At 40.0% G+C, this 20,844-nt stretch overlaps 1 protein-coding gene across 1 annotated transcript in view; it reads right to left on the bottom strand.

Annotated features, from left to right (window-relative positions):
* The window catches only part of SLC9A7 (solute carrier family 9, subfamily A (NHE7, cation proton antiporter 7), member 7), a 183,156-nt gene that overhangs the window by 69,616 nt on the left and 92,696 nt on the right, over window positions 1-20,844 (bottom strand). The window lies entirely within an intron of this gene.

Raw genomic sequence — 20,844 nt, forward strand, 5'->3', positions numbered from 1 at the left:
AAAAAAACCCATCAGGCCTGAGGAAGGATAGAGAAAGTGTGGAAATAATGGCACAGTCGATTTTTAACAACTAATTGATGCAGAAGTAATCTCTGAAACCAGCTATAGGGTGTGTATTTTAGGAGCAACTGCACGGACCTTCAGATTGGAAAGGGTTAAGCATCCATCTATTCCGGCCTGATTTAAGTCCCTCAGCCACCAGGAGAACGAGATGGGACAGAACCTTTGGTGGTTACTATGGTACTCTGAGTATTTTTAACGTCTGATCATGTCTCATTTCTCAGGCCTTCGGTGGAGGAAGGCGGGATAATAAGCAGTGAAGTTCTTTCTGCCCAGGACAGCACAAAGCAGAACTGCTGAGCTCTTTGATTTTCCCCAGCAGCATCCCTCAAGCCAGTCCCGCTGCCATCTGCCAGCACGGACCAGGCCACTGGAATTTCTAGTTACTATAAATGCAACTTGCTTCGCCATACACCAGAGGAAGGAGGGAGAAAATGAAATTGTTTTGCTTAGGTCATTTCAAGCACTGGATATCATGGAGAAGGTAATTACACCCCTTGGGAAACTAAACACTGCAGTAGAAATTTGAGCAGCCATGATTCAGGGGCTAGAGAGCTGGCTTCTTGGGGTTATGGCTATGATACGGCTAAGATAATCAGATGCAAGTCTTTAAGTCTCATTTCCTTCTCAGTAGGGCTTTCTCATTAGTGAAAAATAAAAACAGCAAAATCGTGTATAAGCATTCAATCCCATGAATGAGGAAGGCGTGTTGCTCCCTTGGTCCTGGACACGAGTCAGATGTGCCCAAGTAAAAGTGAGTGAAATGTGAAAAAATAAATAAATAAATCACAAATGACTACCAGACACTTTCTACAATTTTCTTAGGAGGAAAATTTCAGACTTCTAAATTTAGTTCTTTGCCAGCAATATTAAAGATAGAATAGGCCACATGCTGTGGGCTCACACCTGTAATCCCAGCACTGTGGGAGACCGAGGTGGGAGGACTGCTTGAGGCCAGGAGTTAGAGACCAGCCCCATCTCTACCAAAAATAGAAAAAATTAGCCAGGCATTGTGGCGTGTGCCTGTAGTCCCAAGCTACTCGGGAGGCTGCGGCAGGAGGATCGCTTGAGCCCAGGAGTTGGAGGTTGCAGTGAGCTGTGATGATGCCACTGCACTCTAGTCCGGGGCACAGAGTGAGAACCTGTCTCAAAAAAAAATAAAAAGATAGAATAGTAAAATGCTCCTTCATCTCATCTTGCCATAAATGGAGAAAGTTATAAGAGAAGAATAAAGAACGGTGTTTACTATATTCTACATATAATGTTCTATAATGTCTCTTATCACCAAGATATGTAAGAACTCATATGACATTGTTGAATAGCAAACAATATATGAAATCAAGAACAATACAGTTCTTAAACCCAAAATATGTGTCTGTATTAAATTATTATTATCCTTATTATAGATCTGTATTAATAGATACTTGCAGTTTGTTGCCTTTCATAAAAAAAAATCAAATTGTAAATTTTTAGTACAAATTAAAAATGAGGTTCTTAATAATCTCAACCTTACCAGATATGAAACGATTTAAAAATCTTTAAAGGTTTATGAGGACAACCAGACCTTTTAAAAAATGCTTGTCATTGCCAAAAAGAGATGTCTTTAGGGAAAAGTAATAAAAACTCCATAATGCAGATCGTTCTAGTTGTTCTGGTAAATGGGAAAAAAGCAAGCACTTAAGGTCCTCAGGGCCAATCTTTTGTCAGGTCTTACTGCTGGAATCTGTATTCATGTCTTCCTGTCAGATGACAAACCAGATGATGGTAGAAATGGTCAGCTGGCATTTAGTCAGCTCTGCCCTCCTCAGCCTTGGGAGTGAACCTCCCAGCTAGCAGTCTCTCTGCCATCTTGTGGTTCAGGGTTTTCTGGGTGTCTGTGCTGCTGACAGAAGTTGTGGGGTACCTACGCCGAGGGAGCTGCTGGCCTCAGGTCTCTGCTCCTTGATTTTCCTGCTCCTTTTCATTACTGTCCTAGGTAAGGAGGGACCCTGGAGACTTGTGGTCTATAATCTCAATATGTAATCTGTCTCAGTGGTCTACCTGTTCTCCTTGACCCTGGTTGAAGCACCTTCCATCACTTCTCCCTGCACGAGAGGGTTAGAACGCTCTGGTCAACACCCATAGGGTCTCTGCACAGAGCGAGGTGGGAGGTGTTGCCCTGTGTGCTGTCGGGCCTGACATCGAGGGGCACTCTACAATCCTTCCTTCTTTTTCCTGTTCTCATTGTTTTGGTAATTCTGGTAGAGACTGTGCAGAAGATCCCCAAGACGCAGATAATGTCTATAATGGTGACAGTCTGCTGCATATTTACTGCCTGGCACTAGAACTCCACCAGGGCCTGCAACCTTTGCTACCTGTGCACCCTTTTCTCCTCCAACAACATCGAACTCCATAGATTCTCTATCTGCTATACTGCCAAGGTGCTTCCTGGGGCTTATGTTTCTTTGTGACCCATCCGGTGTATAAATACATCTTGCTTGGTGTCATTCTTGTGGATGAAACCACATCTGTTTCTTACATTGAACCATTTTACTGAGATGACCTTCTTGTTCTGTCAGTGGGCTGCCACTCCCTCTGCCTCTGCCGGTGGTGTCAGGCTGAGTGTCTCAGCCTCACTGCTCATGGCTGCGGTCACAGTGATGGTGACTGGGGCCAGCTGTGGCAGTGGCACCTCCTCTCCCAGAATGATGGTAACAAGGCCACTGGGGCTGCTCGGGGCTCTCAGGGGCTCACTCTCCACCTCAGATGGAACTCTATCATTTCTCCTAAATCAAAACCTGCTTCATGTAACTCACTGTTTCTCAGCTTTCCTAACTAACCTCATTATCAGCAGAGCTAACAGAAAGACTGAATTATACTAGCACAGGGTCCTCCCAATGAATACTACTCTAAAAAAAAAGAGGAGATTTATATCTGCAGACAAATGCCCCAATAACAGGAAATGCTCTCAAAATCTCTCCCAGTAACCATCGCCATATCTAGAATCATTATGAAATGATGAATAGTGTTTTTTAAAGCTATAAACCTTTCTCTATAAAACCTTGGGCCCAATGCACCCATATTAAAGATGGAAGGGAGACTGTGAAGGTGATGCTGCTGCCCCCTTGTGATTAAAATATGACAACATAAAACACCACAGCAAAGATACAAGGTTAACACCACCCTGATAGTTCTGACTAAAAATATACCAAGCCACAGGGTACACCACTAACTCAAGGCAGAGTTTGAATAACTCCCTAAACATTTTAGATTCATACTTATTATGAACATATTTCATGGCATGATATTAAATTCACATTTAACATTTTCCACTTGAAGAAATAATAGGATATTAGGACTGCAGAGGGGTATTTTGGTGAGAAAATGATAAAGACTTGGAGAAAATACGAACGGCATATTTTTATCTGCTGGATCTGGAAGACATCCCCTGACAGGGAATTGTGAAGATGTCATAGCTACAAGGAATTAAAACATGCATTAGATTTTTGTAAAAGCTCAGAAAATTTAGTATTCACAGAAAAACAATGGAGAGCAACAGAGGCACTGATTTGACTGGATCAACAGCACAGTGTTCTAGATTACAAAGAGAAATAATCTACTAGGTATGTGGGTCACAAAACATAGAACGTAAAATATCAGCTGATGAAGAGAGAGATCAGGAAAGCATTTAGTTTTAAACTTTTACAGAAAGCAAATATGGATGAAATTCCTTTGACAATTCATGTGGCTTAAAACAAGATGGTGAACTCCAAAGGTGCAAAAATTCAAGACTGTTTCAGCTTGTGCGTACGAAAAAAACTCACTGTACAACTGTATTAGCATACTGTACTGATGGTATACAATTGTCAACTTTTCTAATTTTTAGAAGATATAACCAAAAAGAAAAAAATCCTATATATAATAGTTTATGTATATGCCCATCCAAAACTTGGTAGTATGAGGAAGAAATATAATGATGTGTTTTAAAAATCCCATGGGGTCACTAAAGAAATCAGCCCCCATTAGTCTGGTTCCAGTTTCCCTTTTGTGACTGAGGTTGTTAGGAGGGCAGTTGAACAAGTGGACATAGTGAAGTGTAATTCTAGACAGCCACCCATCAGCTGCAATATTTAAATGTTTGTGTCAATAAGCCTTTGTTAAGGAGGAGAGGAACAGGTGCACGGATGTGCTATTTTCCTACAGCGAGACCTCATCTTCTCTTATATAAGCTACCAAGGTTAGATGATCACCAGATCAGTTTGGCCACTGTGGGGTTGTTCCAAGTTGTAAAGCTTCATTTGAAATTCTGAGGAAAAAAAAAAAGTATCCCATTTCAAATCCAGTTACACAGTGTTTGAAGATAGTGATAACTCTTTCTAATTCAATGAATTAAGAAAACCCAATGGATTCCAGCAGTGACAGTTACTTCTCAGGTTTGGGGGTCATTTATATGACTTAGGTTTTGAGAATGAATGTTACAGCCCTTTTAATACCTTTTTCTACTTGTTCTGCTACTTATTACATAGCTGTGCTATTCACTGATATATTATTAATAGTTTCAAAGAAAATTCATTCAAAATATTTTTGTTCCTTGTTTTGAATATGCAGTGAAATACTCATTTAGTAAAAACAATTTTATCAGGGTACAATTTACATACCATAAAATTAACCCATTTTAAGTGTACAATTCAGTGATTTTTAGTATATTCAGAGTTGTACAATCATCTTCAAAATCTGATTTTGGAACATTTCCTTTTGCATTCATTCCCTATTTCCTACTCCCATGCCCAGACAACTACTGATCTACTTTCGATCTCTATAAATTTGCCTTCTCTGGACATTTCACATAAATACTACCATACAATATAAGGCCTTCTGTGTCTGGCTTCTTTCACTTAGTGTAATGTTTTCAAGGTTCACCCATGGTGGACGCATGTATCAGTACTTGATTCCTTTTTATTGCCAAATAGTATTCCATTGTATGGATATACCATATTTTGTTTATCCATTCACTAGTTGATGAACATTTGGGTTGTTTCTTCTTGTTATTGAGAATAATAATGCTGCTATGAACATTTGCATAAAGTCTGTGTGAGCATATGTCTTTATTTGTCTAGCATAGATACCTAGGAGCGAAACTCCTAGGTCATATAGTAAATCTATGTTTAATATTTTAGAAACTGCCAAAATGTTTTCCATTTGAGAAACTGTGTACCATTTTATATTCCCACCAGCAACATAAGAGAGTTACAGTTTGTTTATATATACAATAGTACTTATTATCTTTTGATTATATCTATTTTAGATATAATCTAAATCTAAGTGATATTTCACTATAGTTTTAATTTGTTCTTCCTTAATACCTAAAGATGCTGAGCATCTTTTTTATGTGCTTATGCAACATTATATATCCTCTTTGGTGAAATGTCTATTCATTCAAATGTTTTGTTGAGTATCCATTTTCTCTTGTGTATCATTGAGTTTTCTTACAACCCATGTTCAAAATTCTTCTTCTGTCATTTTAGTGTTCTGAATTTTGTTGGTATCCATTGCTAGAGAGCTGGTGTTCCCCTTGGGGGTGTGCTCTCTGTTTGATTCTTCATAGTTCCAGAGTTCTTTCGCTGATTCCTTCCCATCTGGAGCAGCTGTTGCTTCGTACCTTTAGATTTTCATTTAGATAATGGCATGTCCATTTTAGTCTCTGAGCCAGTAGATGGTGTTTGTGGATGAAATTCGACCACACCCTGTATGATGAGTCAGTGAATGCAGTAAAAGGGTGTGCAGAATGACCTCCCCGTCAACAGCTGCCGCATGCCGGGAGGAGCAATCTGCAATTTTGTTTTTCGGTCCTGTAACCAGCTCTGGTTCCTCCGCAGAGGCACTCTAGTGCCTCAGGTGGTGGGTAGTGCCCTGGGACTTCCAGGTGTGTCCTTATTCTCCACCTCAGTAGGGGCAGGTGGGGGAGTGCAGCTGGGCAGGGCTGGGTGAGCCTGCCCTCAAGCTCCACAAATGCTGTTAGCAGGGGTCAAAGATCTGTTCTCTCCTTCTGGGCAAAGCTGCCAGGGAGGGGCTGAAATGGCCCCACTCAGCCAACAAGTCTGTGTGTGGAGGTGGGCCTGTCTAAGATCCACAGTCGGCAGTCTGGAGCAGGTCTCTCTCCTTTCCATCCTCCTTTCCGATGTTTCTTTCTCCCAGGCCTCTGCTGGTAGGCAGGACCTCAAGCCAGTGGAGCTCCCTTGACTGTGATGTGAGCCAGGAGGTTCCCTGCCCAGGATCACAGCCTGAGCTGGGAGCACCGCCCTCCCATGGGGGGAGAGTTGCCCCTCGAGCACGCTGAAGCTAGGACCCACTCTGATCTGCCCCTGAAGGCACACACACCTCAGTAGACTAGTTCACAAATATCCCTTCTGTGCCCCCGGGCAATGTGATCGATAACCTGGGTGTACAGGATCTGGCCTGCAGGCCTGTCTCCCCCGAGCCCCAGAAATCAATCCCTGACCCTACCAGGGAGAAGAATGGTGGTCTCAAGTCACCCACGGGGTTCCCAAGCTGGATCAGTGTGTCTCCGTCTTTTGATCTGCCCCACTCTACTGGAGTCACCAGGCAAGCAGCACCTGGGAGGGCTGGAGGGTAGGGAGCTCACAATCTCAGTCCGCTGCAGCTTCCCAAAAGGAAAGGTCCCGTTCCCTGTGGATGCCTCCGGGTGGTGGCTAAATTGTCTCTCTCAACAGCCACAGTTAGGGGAAGGAAAGGGGAGAATGAAGCAATGTGGCACCTGCCGATCAGCTCAGGTATGTGGGGCAGGAGGTGCCCCGAGGGAGCTGGGAGCCCAATTTCCTGTCCGCAAGAGGCTCACTGCTCACTGGTGGCAGTTGTCTCTGGGCTGGTGTCGGCAGGTCTCTCCAGAAGCTCAGGAGCCCACTAGTAGTCTGAGATGCAAGGGAGGGGAAATTTAACCCTTCCACCTACCCTTGTCGCTGGTCTCCAAGCCTCTCAGGGCTTAGTTCCTGCCGATGTCTTTCTCCTTCCAGTTCTGCTCCATGACCTCTTCCCGTGGAGTCTCCTGTAGTTTCAGGCACCCTTCCTTCCGACCCTCATCTGATCTATGTTTCTCTGCCTGTTTGTTTTTTTCACTTTAATCTAAAATATTTCCTTCTTGCAGAGACACTTTGGCTGGAGGTGTTTCTCATCTGTCATCTTGCCTCTACCCCCTATTTTTCTATTTTTTTTAGAGACAAGGTCTCACTATGGTACTCAGGCTAGTCTCAAACTCCTGGCCTCAAGCGATCCTCCTGCCTTATCCTCCCAAAGTGCTAGGATTACAGATGTGAGCCACCGTGCCTGACCAGATTTTCTTTAATAAATGCTCCCCAATTTGTCATTTGAGCTTTGGTCAATTTATATAGATGCTAAATTGTTATTTTTGATAATTATTTCTAGTTTTATTGCTCTGTTTTGGAAAGAGGATTCATTGAGCTCTCTGCTAGCCATTCCATAAGTCATGCAGTGAAGCATCCATCCTTATTATGTACATGAACATGAATAAAAGAATTCCTCCGTACATATTATTTTGCTATGTTTTATACCAATCTTTTTTACTGAAAATGTTTGCTTTTGTGTACTGTAACAAATTAATTCTAATGCATTGTTGCTTTATGCCAAATTTGCTGATGTATTTATTTTGTCTGGTAGTAACTAGGCAGCATAATGGAGAAGAATTTGGTAGATTCAGTCATAGAAGGCCTGGCTAAGTAACTTCACTTTCCACTTAGCTACAATCCAGAGCAAGGTACCTCTCCACTGCTCATTTCTATAATTGTGCTGTTGTAAGGATATAGTGAAAACATGCATATGTCAAACCCTTTATAAACTGTCAAATGCTGCACAAATGATGCTTTTTACAAGCCCTTGAAAAGCAGTTATTTTTTTGATCATTATCTCTTGCTGTAAAAATAGTATATAGTGGGGGATTGGGGATTAGGAAGACAAGTGATGTGTGGGCTAGAGCAAAACAGAAAAAAAAAATCTCTAGAAAAGTAGCTACAGAACTCCGTGTTGTTGAAGTTATCCTGTCTGGTAGAGGGACAGGATACCATTAACTTCCTTATTTGCCCCTCTAGCAGATTCTCAGGTGCCAGTAGAATGAGCATCTGTGCAACGATTTATAATTATTAAAGAGTTTTGATTAGAGGAAAATTTTGAAAATAGGTATAATTCTCTATGTATTATATAAATGCTAATTTTATTTTAGAAGTTTCTCCCAGGGATATACCAAAATTACATAGTAACAGTCAGTAATAAGACAATACAGTCATGTGATATATCATCTTGTGGTACTGTAACTTGGTAAACAGGCCAAAAAGTAAACAATCTTACTGCATCGGTTTTCCCAGAATAAGTGAAAGATTTTTCTCTAATAAGAGAAGACAGGTTTCATGAAGCCAGCAACCTCACTATTAAAAATTTGCATTAAAAGAGGAAATAAGTATCTGCCACATAATGGGCTTAACCTGAAGTGAGAAACCCAAGCCACTGATTTTATTGCTCAATTTCTTTACTGCATTCAGGTCGCTTAAATTCAGGCGTCCTACTCTATATCATTAAGAACAATTTTTCAGAATTGCCTGAGATTTAACACTGGCATGCTCACTGAGAATGAGATCTGAAGCCCACCACAAAGAGAGCCACAGGTCCTACCTGCTTGTCCAAGGAAAAGCCCTCCCACTTGTGTTTCCTATACACCTAAGGTGTGTCTGTGGGTGCTCCTCACTCATTTTATCCAGATCCCACGCCACTATTGAATGTCGCAGTTGGAAGGGACACTACAAGTCCAATTATCCATTACATTTATAAAACACTCTGTCCAACAGCAGGTTTCACACTATGGTATTCTGTCATCTGGGCAAACAGTTAAAGTACAGGTGCCTAGAGTCTCTCCTATAGCTTCTGATCCTGTAGGTCTGGGCTGTGCATGAGGTATTTGTATTTAAAGAAGTTCCTCATCTGATTGTGATGCACACTCAGAAATGAGTAGTGGTCTCCAAGCCTCTCACCATGGGCTTATTCAACCCTTGATTAAACGCAGCCTATGAGTGGGACTCACCATCTTCAAGATCTGTCCATTTCACAGCAGGATGACACTGGCTCTCCAAACAGAATCAAGTTTTGTCTCCCCGTAGCTTCTGCCCACTGATCTTGGGACCATTTATCATGACTACTGAGAAGCCGTACTTTTCCAAGCTCTGGGTTCCCACCTCACCAGAATTTTCTAAATGATAATTGTATGAACAAATGCAAGTTGTACAAATAAACACTCATTCCGTGAAAAATGAATGACTGGAATGCAAGATTTATGCACTGAGAATTACAAAATACTGCTGAGGAAAGTGAAATGATCCAAAAAAAGATGAGACATCCCATGTTCATAAACTGGAACATTCAATATAGTTAAGATGACAATTCTCCTCAAATTGTCCTATAGAATCAACGCAATTCCCGTAAAAAATTCCAGATTCTTCTGCAACAATTGACAAGCTGAACCTAAAATGTATATGGAAATGCAAAAGTCCCATAAGATCACAAACTGCCCTGAAAAAGAATAATGAAGCTGGATGAATTTTACTTCCTGCTTTCAAAACTCACCACAAAGATAGTGTGGTAGTGGTATAAGGATGGACATATAGATTGAGGGAACAGAACTGAGAGTCCAAAAATAAACATTATTTTTATGGTTAACTGATTTCAATAAAGATAACAGTGCAATTCAACAAATCGTGCTGGGAAAATTGGATACTCGCATGCACACAGATGAACTTAGACCCTGACCTCACACCATACACAAAAATTAACTCAAAATGGATCAGAGACCTAAATGTAAGAGCTAAAGCCATGTAACTTTTAGAAAATAACATGGAAAAAAAATCTGCCAGACCTTAATTAAGTTAGGCAAACATTTCTTAGATATGATACCAAAAGCACAAGCAATACAAGAAAAAAAATGATAATCTAGATTTCACCAAAATTTAAAACTTTTGTGCTTCAAAAGACTTTATTAAGAAAATGATGGAGAAAATATTTACAGACCATATATTTGATAAAGGACTTGTATCCAGGATATAGAAATATATAACTCCATTATAAGACAATTCAATTTTAAAATGGGCAAAAGATTAGAATAGACATTTCACCAAAAACTTTATGAATGAATAAGCACATGAAAAGATGCTCAGCATTACAGATTAGAGAAATGCAAACGAAAACCATGATAAAATACCATTTCACATCACTAGAATGACAATAATCAAATATACAGATACCAACAAATGTTGGTGAGGATAGGATAAAACTGTAACCCTCATACATTATTGGTGGAAATGTATAACTGCGCAGCCACTTTGGAAAACAGTTTGCAGTTTATTAAAAAGGTAAAAATAAACTTAACATACAACTCAGCAATCGCACTCCTTGGTATCTACCCTAGAGAAATGAAAATATGTCCACACAAAGACTTGCACACAAATGTTCACAGCAGCCTTATTCATTATAGCCAAAACATGGAAACAACCTAAATGTCCATCAATTGAAAAATGGATAAACAAAATGTAGTCTATCCATACAGTGGAAAAAGGAACTACTGATACATGCTACAACATGGATGACCTTCAAAGATATTATGCTAAGCACATATGCTCAGTGAAAGAAGCCAGTCACAAAATATCACATATTGTATAATTCTATTTCTATGAAGTATGTAGGACAGGCATATCTATAGAGATGGAAAGCAGATTAGTGGTGGCCAGGGGCTAGGGCATGAGGAACCCTACTGGTATGAAGAAAATGGTCTAAAACTGGATTATAGTCATGGTTTTGCAACTCAGTAATTTTACTAAAAATCATTGAATTATATACATAAAATGAGTGCATTTTATGATATGTAAATTATACATCAATGAAGTTGTTTAAAAAAAAAAACCAAACAAATGAAGCCAGGCATGGTGGCTTACACCTGTAAGTCCCAGCACTTTGGGAGGCAGAAGCGGGAGGATCACTTGAGACCAGGAGTACAAGAGCAGCCTGGGTAATATAGCGAGACCCCGTCTCTAAAAAAAAAAAAAAAAACAAAACAATTAGCCAGGTACAGTGGCTCATGCCTGTAGTCCTAGCTATTCAAGGCTGAGCTAGGAGGATTGCTTGAGCAATCCAGGAGTTCCTAGGAGTTCAAGGCTGCAATGGGCTACAATCAGGCCATTGCATTCTAGCCTGGAAAACAGAGAGAGAATCCATCTCTTTAAAACAACAACAACAACAAAAGAAATGAAAGAATGAACCTAGAAAACACATCTATAATCCTTCCAATGCTACTATCCCATTAAGGGTCTCTCTAAGTGAGAACTGAACCAGTGTAAGACTGGCAGTGTGTATTTTGTACTGCCAGGGCTATACACATGAATATCTGTGAGCAGGTCAAACACGTAAAAGAAACCTAAATCTTTCAGGACCGTGGAAGAAACACAAAGGAACATACACATGAATATACCTAATAATTAACCTCCTGTCAATTATTAGGTAGTATGTGTAAACGTAACTTTACTACTATTTTTTAAAATGGGAAACACAGTCTGTTTAAGTGCCACTTCCTCCAAGAGGCCCTCCCCGACTCCCTGGGCTATGCTAGGCTTCAAGGCTTTGTACTCCCATCACACTGTGTGCTTCCTCTTTCACGCCACACTTTGTTATAAGCATTTGTACAGTTTGTCTGCTGGCCCAACTGTCAGCTCCATGGGAGGCAGGGGGTGGATATATTGAGGAATTAATATTTCTTTATTCATTCATGCATGCATGCATTCAAAAAATATTTGGGTATCTACCATGTGCCAGGCACTGTAGTAGAAACTGGACATACTGTAGTGAAACACATATTCTGCTCTCATGGAGTTTAAATCCAAAAGGGCAGATAAGCAAAAAAAATAAATAAATAAATAGTGATTGCTAACATTATGTGCTAGGCACTGTTCTAAGCACTTCATGCATATTAACTGAGTTAATACTTACAATAATCCTTTGAGAAAGGTATACCATTATACCCATTATATAGCTTAAGAAACTGAGGCAGAAAGAGAAACTGAGTATTTGGCCCAAGATCACACATAGGTCACATGCAAATGGAGAATCTGAGATTCAATTCCAGGTATTCTGACTCCAGAGTCCCAGAACTGTTCATGGCCAATGCGCCAATCCACCCTACCCCTCATCTCTTGCCTGGACTTCTTCAGTAACCTCTTAACTGGTCGTGTTGATGGAGTGATTGTGGGAGATAATAAATAGAGAGGAATTAATGATAATGCTCAGACTCCTAGTTTAAGCAGTCTGGGATACAAAGATAACTTTTACTGAGATTAAGACATAAAAAAAGCCACATTGCAAAAACTGAATAAAATTTTGAAAGTGGTCAAAGGATACAAAGTTTCAGTTAAATACAAGGAATAAGTTCAAGAGAGCTATTGTGTACTACATGGTGACTACAGTTAATAACAATGTATTGAATTCTTTTTTTCATTCTTTAAAAATTATTTTTAATATTTTTCTTGTTTTTTTATTTGAAAATATTAATTAAGGTGATACAAGTATATTCTTGAAAATTGCTAACAGAGTAGATTTTAAGTATTCTCACCACAAAAAAAGTGAAAAGTATGTGAGGTGAAGCATAGGTTAATTAGCTCAATTTAGCCATTCCGCAACGTATACATATTTCAAAACAACACATTACACATGATAAATATATGCAATTTTTGATTAAAAAAATTAATTTTAAAAAATTTAAAAGTGCTTAGGATATATATATATGTATACATATATATACATATATATAACTCATAATAAAAGTCTGGCATTCATGGATTAAACAAGCCTGGGAACCCCTATCAGATATGGACACCTAGCCTACGCCATGACTCATATTCGGGAATAATTTAGCCACTACAGTGGGCTTATATTTTGGTTACTTAACACCTCTGTAGTGTTAAGATGTGATCTTTTAAGTATTAAGAACTAACATATTCCCTTTTCAATGGTTTCTTGGGAAAAGGGATTTGCATACATTTTTGTTACTCCACTTTGTTGTACAGTAGGCACAGATTCGGATGAAAAAGGGCTCAGAATCTGGGGTGTTGAGGAGATGTACCTACTGATAACTATTGATAATACAACAGAAAATCTGTGAATCACCAACCTGGGAATAGTGCTGCTCTGACAGAAGCTGACTTTAATTAAAGAAATAATCTAAGTCCACAGCCTTTCAAGACAAAAGTTCTATCTTTCCCCATCAGTATAAGATACTGAGTGAAAAGAGTGAAACTCAAATCCATCAGCCAAGAGCTTGACCTCTAATCCAATGCTCCTCTTCTTCAACAGCTGAAATTCTAAAGACTTGACTCAAACCAAGATGGAACAAGTTCATGTGATTTAAAAAACACCATCAATTCTAAGTAGTTTCCCCAAATATGGAATGTCACAGTTAGGAATAAGAGGGGAAAAATGATTTTATGTCTTAGATATCTACTTGAGAACACTAGACATAGAAAAATGCAATTATACCATCCCATGAAGCTCTTGGGTGAGACATCAGGAAGAACTTCTCAACTTCTCGTAACTATTGTTCTGCTCTGCGCAGTATTTCTTTTCTTTTTTTTTTTTTTTTTTGGTAGCGACAGGATCTCACTATGTTCCCCAGGCTGGTCTCAGCCTCCCAAATTCCCAAAGTGCCAGGATTATAGGCATGAACCACTGTGCCTGGCTAGTGGCACAGCATTTCTCTGTGAGTGACCACATACCTTTTTCTGACAGTCTTTACAAAATGAAGATGCCCATTCCAATGCAGAATGGAAGAGAGTCTCACCAAAAACTAGAACCAAGGAGGCAGACTTGGGGTTTGATGACCGAACTTTTAACTAGAGAAGTCCAATATGGTATCGCAGTGTAGATTGATTACACTTGCCTCATTCTAGATGGGGCCTGTGTTGGCTCAACACCCCCGGAGCCTGGAGGGATTATTTCTACCTAATCCAGGGCTGCAGTCTCAGGAAGCCCACCATCACCACACACCTAAACTACACTCTGCAAGCTCTGCCACTAACAAATAAGACATTTTGATCGCTATCTACCTGGCTCCTTTATCTCCCAATTGGTTCCAAGAGAACAGAGTATCACTAATTAGACTCCTCAAGTTCCAACAATACAGTTGCCTACCCATATTCTTTAACATATTTTCTTTTAAAATAAAATTTATGGATATGTTTGAGCAGAAAATAATGGGAGCCCAGCAGATTCCTGGATTAGGTCTAAAGACCTTTCAAATTATAGCATCACTTTTCTGTTTTAGGTCAGGTGTATGAATATTTATTTGTTTCTGCCTCGACTCTGACATTTCCCAAAATCAAGGACAGTGTGCCTATGGCTGTGTCAACACTTAACACATTGCTATTGATGTTTTGTGTATTTTCCCTTTAATTAAACACATTAATCAAATTCAAGTCAGTTGCTTAAGGACTGGATCACAAAGGTTACTATAGCAGATGATCACACATTTTCCCGACCTGTTTGTGACTCTTTAGAGGCCCAGGCCAAGACATTCAGTGAAACATCAGCTTTGCTTTGAAATAAATTAATCTGTCTTTCCTCTGAGCCTCTGCCTGGAACTCTTTCCACTCTCTTTTCCCTAACCATCTTCACTGAGGTAACTCTTGACCGCCCTTTAAGTCACAATGTAGCTATCACTTGGAAGACGGCCCTCACCAGAACCTGACCATGGTGGTGCCCTGATCTTGGACTTCCAGCCTCCAGAACTGTGAGAAAATAAATTCCTCTTTTTTAAGCCACCCGGCCTATGGTATTTTGTTATGGCAGCCCAAGCTGACATTATCTTTTTGGGAAACTGCAGGTGGCTTCTCTAGATCATCAACAATATCCATACAACTAACTCAGACCTCACCTCTCAGCTAGTAAACATTTTTTTTACAGATGAGAAGTTAAGGTCTCACTATTCTAACACAGGGTCCCTAACCCTTACTGCAGAGATGTTTTTGTCTGTTTTTCCTTTTCCCATACCACCATCAAATGAGTTTTCTTGATCTTCCAAAAGAGACTTTCACCATATAACCTCCTGGGATGAACTCTACTTTTTATAAGGCACTAATCAAGAAACTACCATATTTTGCTGATCAAAACTGATGAAAGATTAATTTTCGCTGATGCTTTTAAAACATCAAATACTGTGGGAGATGTTGAAAATGTATTGTGTTTAGAAATTTTGTCATAGGCATACAATACATAATTTCTTACTTAGAGACCAATACAACAATTCTAAAAAAGGGGATAAAGATTTAAATTCAAATTAATTATCATATATACTAGAGTAAGGTTACTTTAAGATGACTATAGAGCATCCCTTTTAAAATTTTTATTATGAAATATATCAGACACATTAAAGACTAGCTATAGTATCTATAAGGGGCAAAGTATATTATAATTGTGAAGGAGTGAATACACGGGAGATTCAAAGGTATTGGTAATTTTCTGTTTCTTTAGATGGACAGTAAATACAGAGATGTTTATTTCATTTTATCCTGAACATGAGTTACGTATACTATTTTGTATATTTATTTTACAAGAATTTATCAGGATGAGAATGGTCTACCAAATATCTGTGTGTCCATCACTCTGCTTAGTCGATAGCACATTACCAAGACAGCTAAGCACCCTTTGAACCCCTCCCCAATCAAGTCCCTCACTTCCCCCAACCCATCCCCTGGACACCACTAGTCTGAATTTGGTGTTTATTATGCCCTTAGAGTATTATTGCAGATATATATTGTTTAATTTTGCATGTCTTTGAATTATATATGGTATAAATTATTCTGTAACTTGCTTTTTTTCATTCCATGATATGTCTGTAACAGTTATCCAGATTGACTTGTGGCTGTGGCTCATGCGGTCTCACTGCTGTGTAGTATTCCAGCACGCGGGTATACTTTCCTACTTCTTCTCTGTGACAGTTTCTGGATAATATCTTCAGATGCATCATCCATTTACCAGTTCTCTCTTTAGTTCTCTACTCTATTCACTGAATCTGTAACTTTAATGCCTGTTTTTCATTTCTTGAAATTCTATTTGTTCTTTTTTCCTGATACGCCCAACTTTTTGTTTGTTAACGGAATCTGAACTAAGAGTTGAATATATTTGTAACCCTCGGCTCTGCACGCTGTGGTTGCTGCTCACTTATTCCAATCTACATCATGGGATAGGTAACAACACATTTATTCTGAGAGACCTGAACATCTCCTCCAAAGGATACCAGCTAAATAAATTATAACAGAATCTATAGCCATTATATTAAAAAGAATGGAGCAACCTTACACCCTATGCATTAAGTGGAAAAAAGCAAGATGCAAAACAAGTTGCACAGCATGCTACCTTTTGCGTGGGAGATAAAAAAGAAAATCTATTTCATGTTTGCAAATGCATTAAAACTATGAAAGGGTAGTCACAACAAAATTTAACAGGGGCTGTCTCTGGGGAGAGGACTTGTGTGGCTGGGGGTCAGAGGAAAGATATGACTTAATTTTCGCTGTAGAGCCATTTGCATTTTATACTATGTACAATATATATTCCCTATTAAAAATGAAAATGATAGCTAAATACTAAAGTAAGCCATGCCATTTCCTACCTCTCCACTCTTGGCACACACTGTCCACTCTGTCAAGTATGTCTTCGAGTCCCCATCCTCTCTCCCTTGTCTGCCTGATCAGTTCCTATTCACCCCGCAAGACTCAGGTGAAACAGCATCACCTCTGTCACAAAGTCAACCACTCCTTCCCGGGTGCTGTCGGTGCCCACACACCTATCTTGCGGGTGTCCTTCCCATGAGACTGTGAGCTCCACTGAACCCAGCACAATCTCTGGAACATGGTTGCCACTCAACAAATGCTTGCAGAAAGAAATATTGAAAATCAAAAACTGTAATTTGACCACAAATAATATTAACAGATTACAGACATGGAAAGCATCAGTTCTGTAAATTACGAATGAACATAATGCTTCCTTCCCCCCTGCAATTTATGTCTAAGCTTAGGCAGGCAGCAAAACAGTATCAGGAAAGATTAGGATTTTGTGTTTTTGTTGCAATTTCCTGAGTCATGAAATTGGTGTCTGGGAAGTAGCCAAAGTCCATGACCAGAGTCGTCATTAATGACACAACAAGAAATGCTTCACATCATCCACCCAGCAAAATCCTTTATGAGTTTACAAGGGTAGAATAAAATGTAATTACACACTGGTTTTAATTCAGTCCAGCTCAAAACTATGTCATATTTAATAGGCTACTTGATAAAATTATTTTAAAACAGAACACAGAGTGGAATAGCTAAAATAGAAAAATCTGTTGTTCATCCTCCTAAGAGTTGTACCCAGCAGGTATACCCTGCATTCCAGGAGGGGAGGGCTCTGGACTGGGTGCTGAGGAGATGTGGAGCTGGCCAGGACACAGCACTTGCCCTCCTGAGCCCTCGCCACACACACACACACACACACACACTTTCTCTCTCTCTCTCTCTCTCTCTCTCTCTCTCTCTCTCTCTCTCTCTCTCTCTCTCTCACACACACACACACACACACACACACACACTCTCTCTCTCTCACACACACACACACACACACTCTCTCTCACACACACACACTCTCTCTCTCACACACACACACTCACACACACACTCTCTCTCTCACACACTCTCACACACACACACACTCTCTCACACACACACACTCTCTCTTTCTCTCTCTCTCTCTCTCTCTCTCTTTCTCTCTCTCTCTCTCTCTCACACACACACACACACACACACACACACACACACACACACACACCTGTCCCACCTGCAAAAACATAACTGATGATAAAGCCAGCCAGGCTGTGACAAGCATCACAAAACACAGGCAAAGAAAGGTGACACAGAGGGGTACAGAATGAGTAAGTCTTTCAGGTGAAAAAGTAGTTGAGGAAAACTTCACAGAAAAGTTAACTTCTCAGTTGGGCCTTTCAAGATGAGTCAGACTTGTAAGGAAGAAAGAAGAGGAGGCATGAATTATATTTCAGAGAGAACCGTTGGCACAAGGTAGGAAAGTGCACATTAGCTACAGCAGCATGGCTGGAGCTAGCCTATGCCAGAGAGGAAGGGGAAGGGTGAAGACTGAGTGTCAAGAAGTGAGACACTTGGCACAAGGAAGACAGCAAACCATCCCTTATTTACAACCCCAGCTCTGCACTCAAAGATGAGACTTTATCACACAGGAAACAGAGGCCACAAAGACTTCTGTGCTAAGAAAGGGCATAATGAGGCCTTGACTTTTAGAACAGAGAATTAACTACAGGAGAGAGGCTACAAGAACAAGAGCTTTATTGAGCTTTCCTAAAAGCATCATACCTTCCAGTGGAAAAAAATTAAACTCACTCCTCCAATTAAGAAGATTCCTACATTGTTCTGTATTCCTCCACCTCCTCCTTTTGTTCAAGTGCTGATTATAGTTCAGGTTCACACAAATAGATCTCAGAGTGCTCTGAAGAGTTAACCACCACCAAACCTACTGATTAAGAGAGATTTATGGCCGGGCACGGTGGCTCATGCCTGTAATCCTAGCACTCTGGGAGGCCGAGGTGGGCGGATTGTTTGAGCTCAGGAGTTCGAGACCAGCCTGAGCAAGAGCGAGACCCCGCCTCTACTAAAAATAGAAAGAAATTAATCAGACAACTAAAAATATATAGAAAAAATTAGCCAGGCATGGTGGCGCATGCCTGTAGTCCCAGCTACTCGGGAGGCTGAGGCAGGAGGATCGCTTGAGCCCAGGAGTTTGAGGTTGCTGTGAGCTAGGCTGACGCCACGGCACTCTAGCCCGGGCAACACAGTGAGACTCTGTCTCAGAACAAAAAAAAAAGAGAGATTTATGAGACATAGAGACATATCAACCAAACGCTGTCGGAGGAACCTTATTTAAATCTTAAATAAAAATTTTAACAGTTTGGGAAATGTGAACTCACTGGATATTTGACAAATACTATGAAATTACTGTGATTTTTAAGGAGTGATAATGTATTGTGGCTATATATTTTTAAAAGATTCCTTATCTTTTGGAGATAAATACTGAAATATTAATATATGAAATGACGTCAACATCTAGGATCTGTGTCAAAATCATCGTGATGTGGGGAGAGGTAGCTGCAGGGCATAGATAAAAACAGATGGACCATGAGCTGGTAATTAACAAAGTGGAGTAGTGGGTACATGGGGTTTGGTTTATTATACCACTATCTCTACTTTTATATATTTGAAACTTTCTATAATAAAAAGTTAAATTTTTTTTTTTACTTTTTTATCTCAAAATATTAAGGGGGGTACAGATGTTTTTGATACATGGCCTGAGTCAGGGTTATAAATGTGCCCATCACCCAAATAATGTTCACTGTACCTCTTAGGTAGGTTTTTGTCCCTCCCCTTCTCCTTCCTCCCCACTACTTGATTTCCAATGACTTTTACTTCCTTCTATGCTCTTGTGTGCCCATTGGTTAGTTCCAATTTATTACAGAGTACATGTGGTGTTTGTTTTATCCATTTTTGAGATACTTTGCTTAGGATAATGGTATCCATTTCCTTCCAAACTGCTGGAAAAAGCATTAACTCATCCTTTTTAGGGCTGAGTAGTACTCCATGGTATACATATACCACATTTTGTTAATCCACTCATGAATTGATGGGCACTTGGGATTGATTCCAGATCTTTGCTATTGTGAATTGTGCCGCAATAAGTGGGCAAAGACGTGAACATAAGTTTTTCAAAAGACAATAGACAAATGGCCAACAAACACATGAAAATATGCTCAACATTACTATTCATCAGGGAAATGCAAATTAAAACCACAATGAGATATCACCTTACCCCTGTTAGAATGGCTTTTATTAAAAAGTCCAAAAACAATAGATGCTTGCACAGATGCACAGATAAAGGAACGCTTATACACTGTTGGTGGGACTGCAAATTAGTACAACCCCTATGGAAAACAGTATGGAGATTCCTCAAAGAACTATTAATAAAAGCACACCTACCATTCGATCCAGCAATCCCACTACTGAGTATCTACCCAAAGGAAAAGAAGTCATTTTATCAATAAAAGTTAAATTTTAAAAGTCACCCACCCAGCATGAAGCTTTAAAGGAGTGGCTCTAGCAACTGTAGGTTGAACACAGACTTCTCCCCTGGTGCTCTAGAACCTACATCCAAACCTCTGCTCACCATCTCCCTGACACCTCTAACTCAACAGGTCCAAGAGGTAAGTCTCACTCCTCCCCATTCCCCATCCCTGTGAGAGCCAGTCACCTAGGAGTCATCCTTGTCTCATTCACCCACAGAGGAGTCATTAGGTTCTTCACAGTGGCAGCCATTCTTCTCACATGGACTTTTTTAAACAGCCTCTTTGCCTCCTTGCATCCATCTCACGCTCCTCAGCAATCTACCTCAAAACCACTGCAAGGACAGTAATTCTAAAAGAAACATCTCTGCTGGCTGAAAGGCTTTCTTGCCAGCTATTGGACAAAAGCCCAACTCTTCAGCAAAGCAAAATCTATTGATCTCTTTGTGTTTATAAGGTACTGAGATTTTCCTGATACCATCTTGGTGAATTCAGTTCTCACAAAGGACATGAAATCCATTTTAGAGCTATTAAGAATCTAACTAGGGCCGGGCGCGGTGGCTCACGCCTGTAATCCT

This window comes from Propithecus coquereli, unplaced genomic scaffold (genome assembly GCF_000956105.1).
Source record: "Propithecus coquereli isolate 6110/MARCELLA unplaced genomic scaffold, Pcoq_1.0 Scaffold388, whole genome shotgun sequence".
NCBI lineage: Eukaryota > Metazoa > Chordata > Mammalia > Primates > Indriidae > Propithecus > Propithecus coquereli.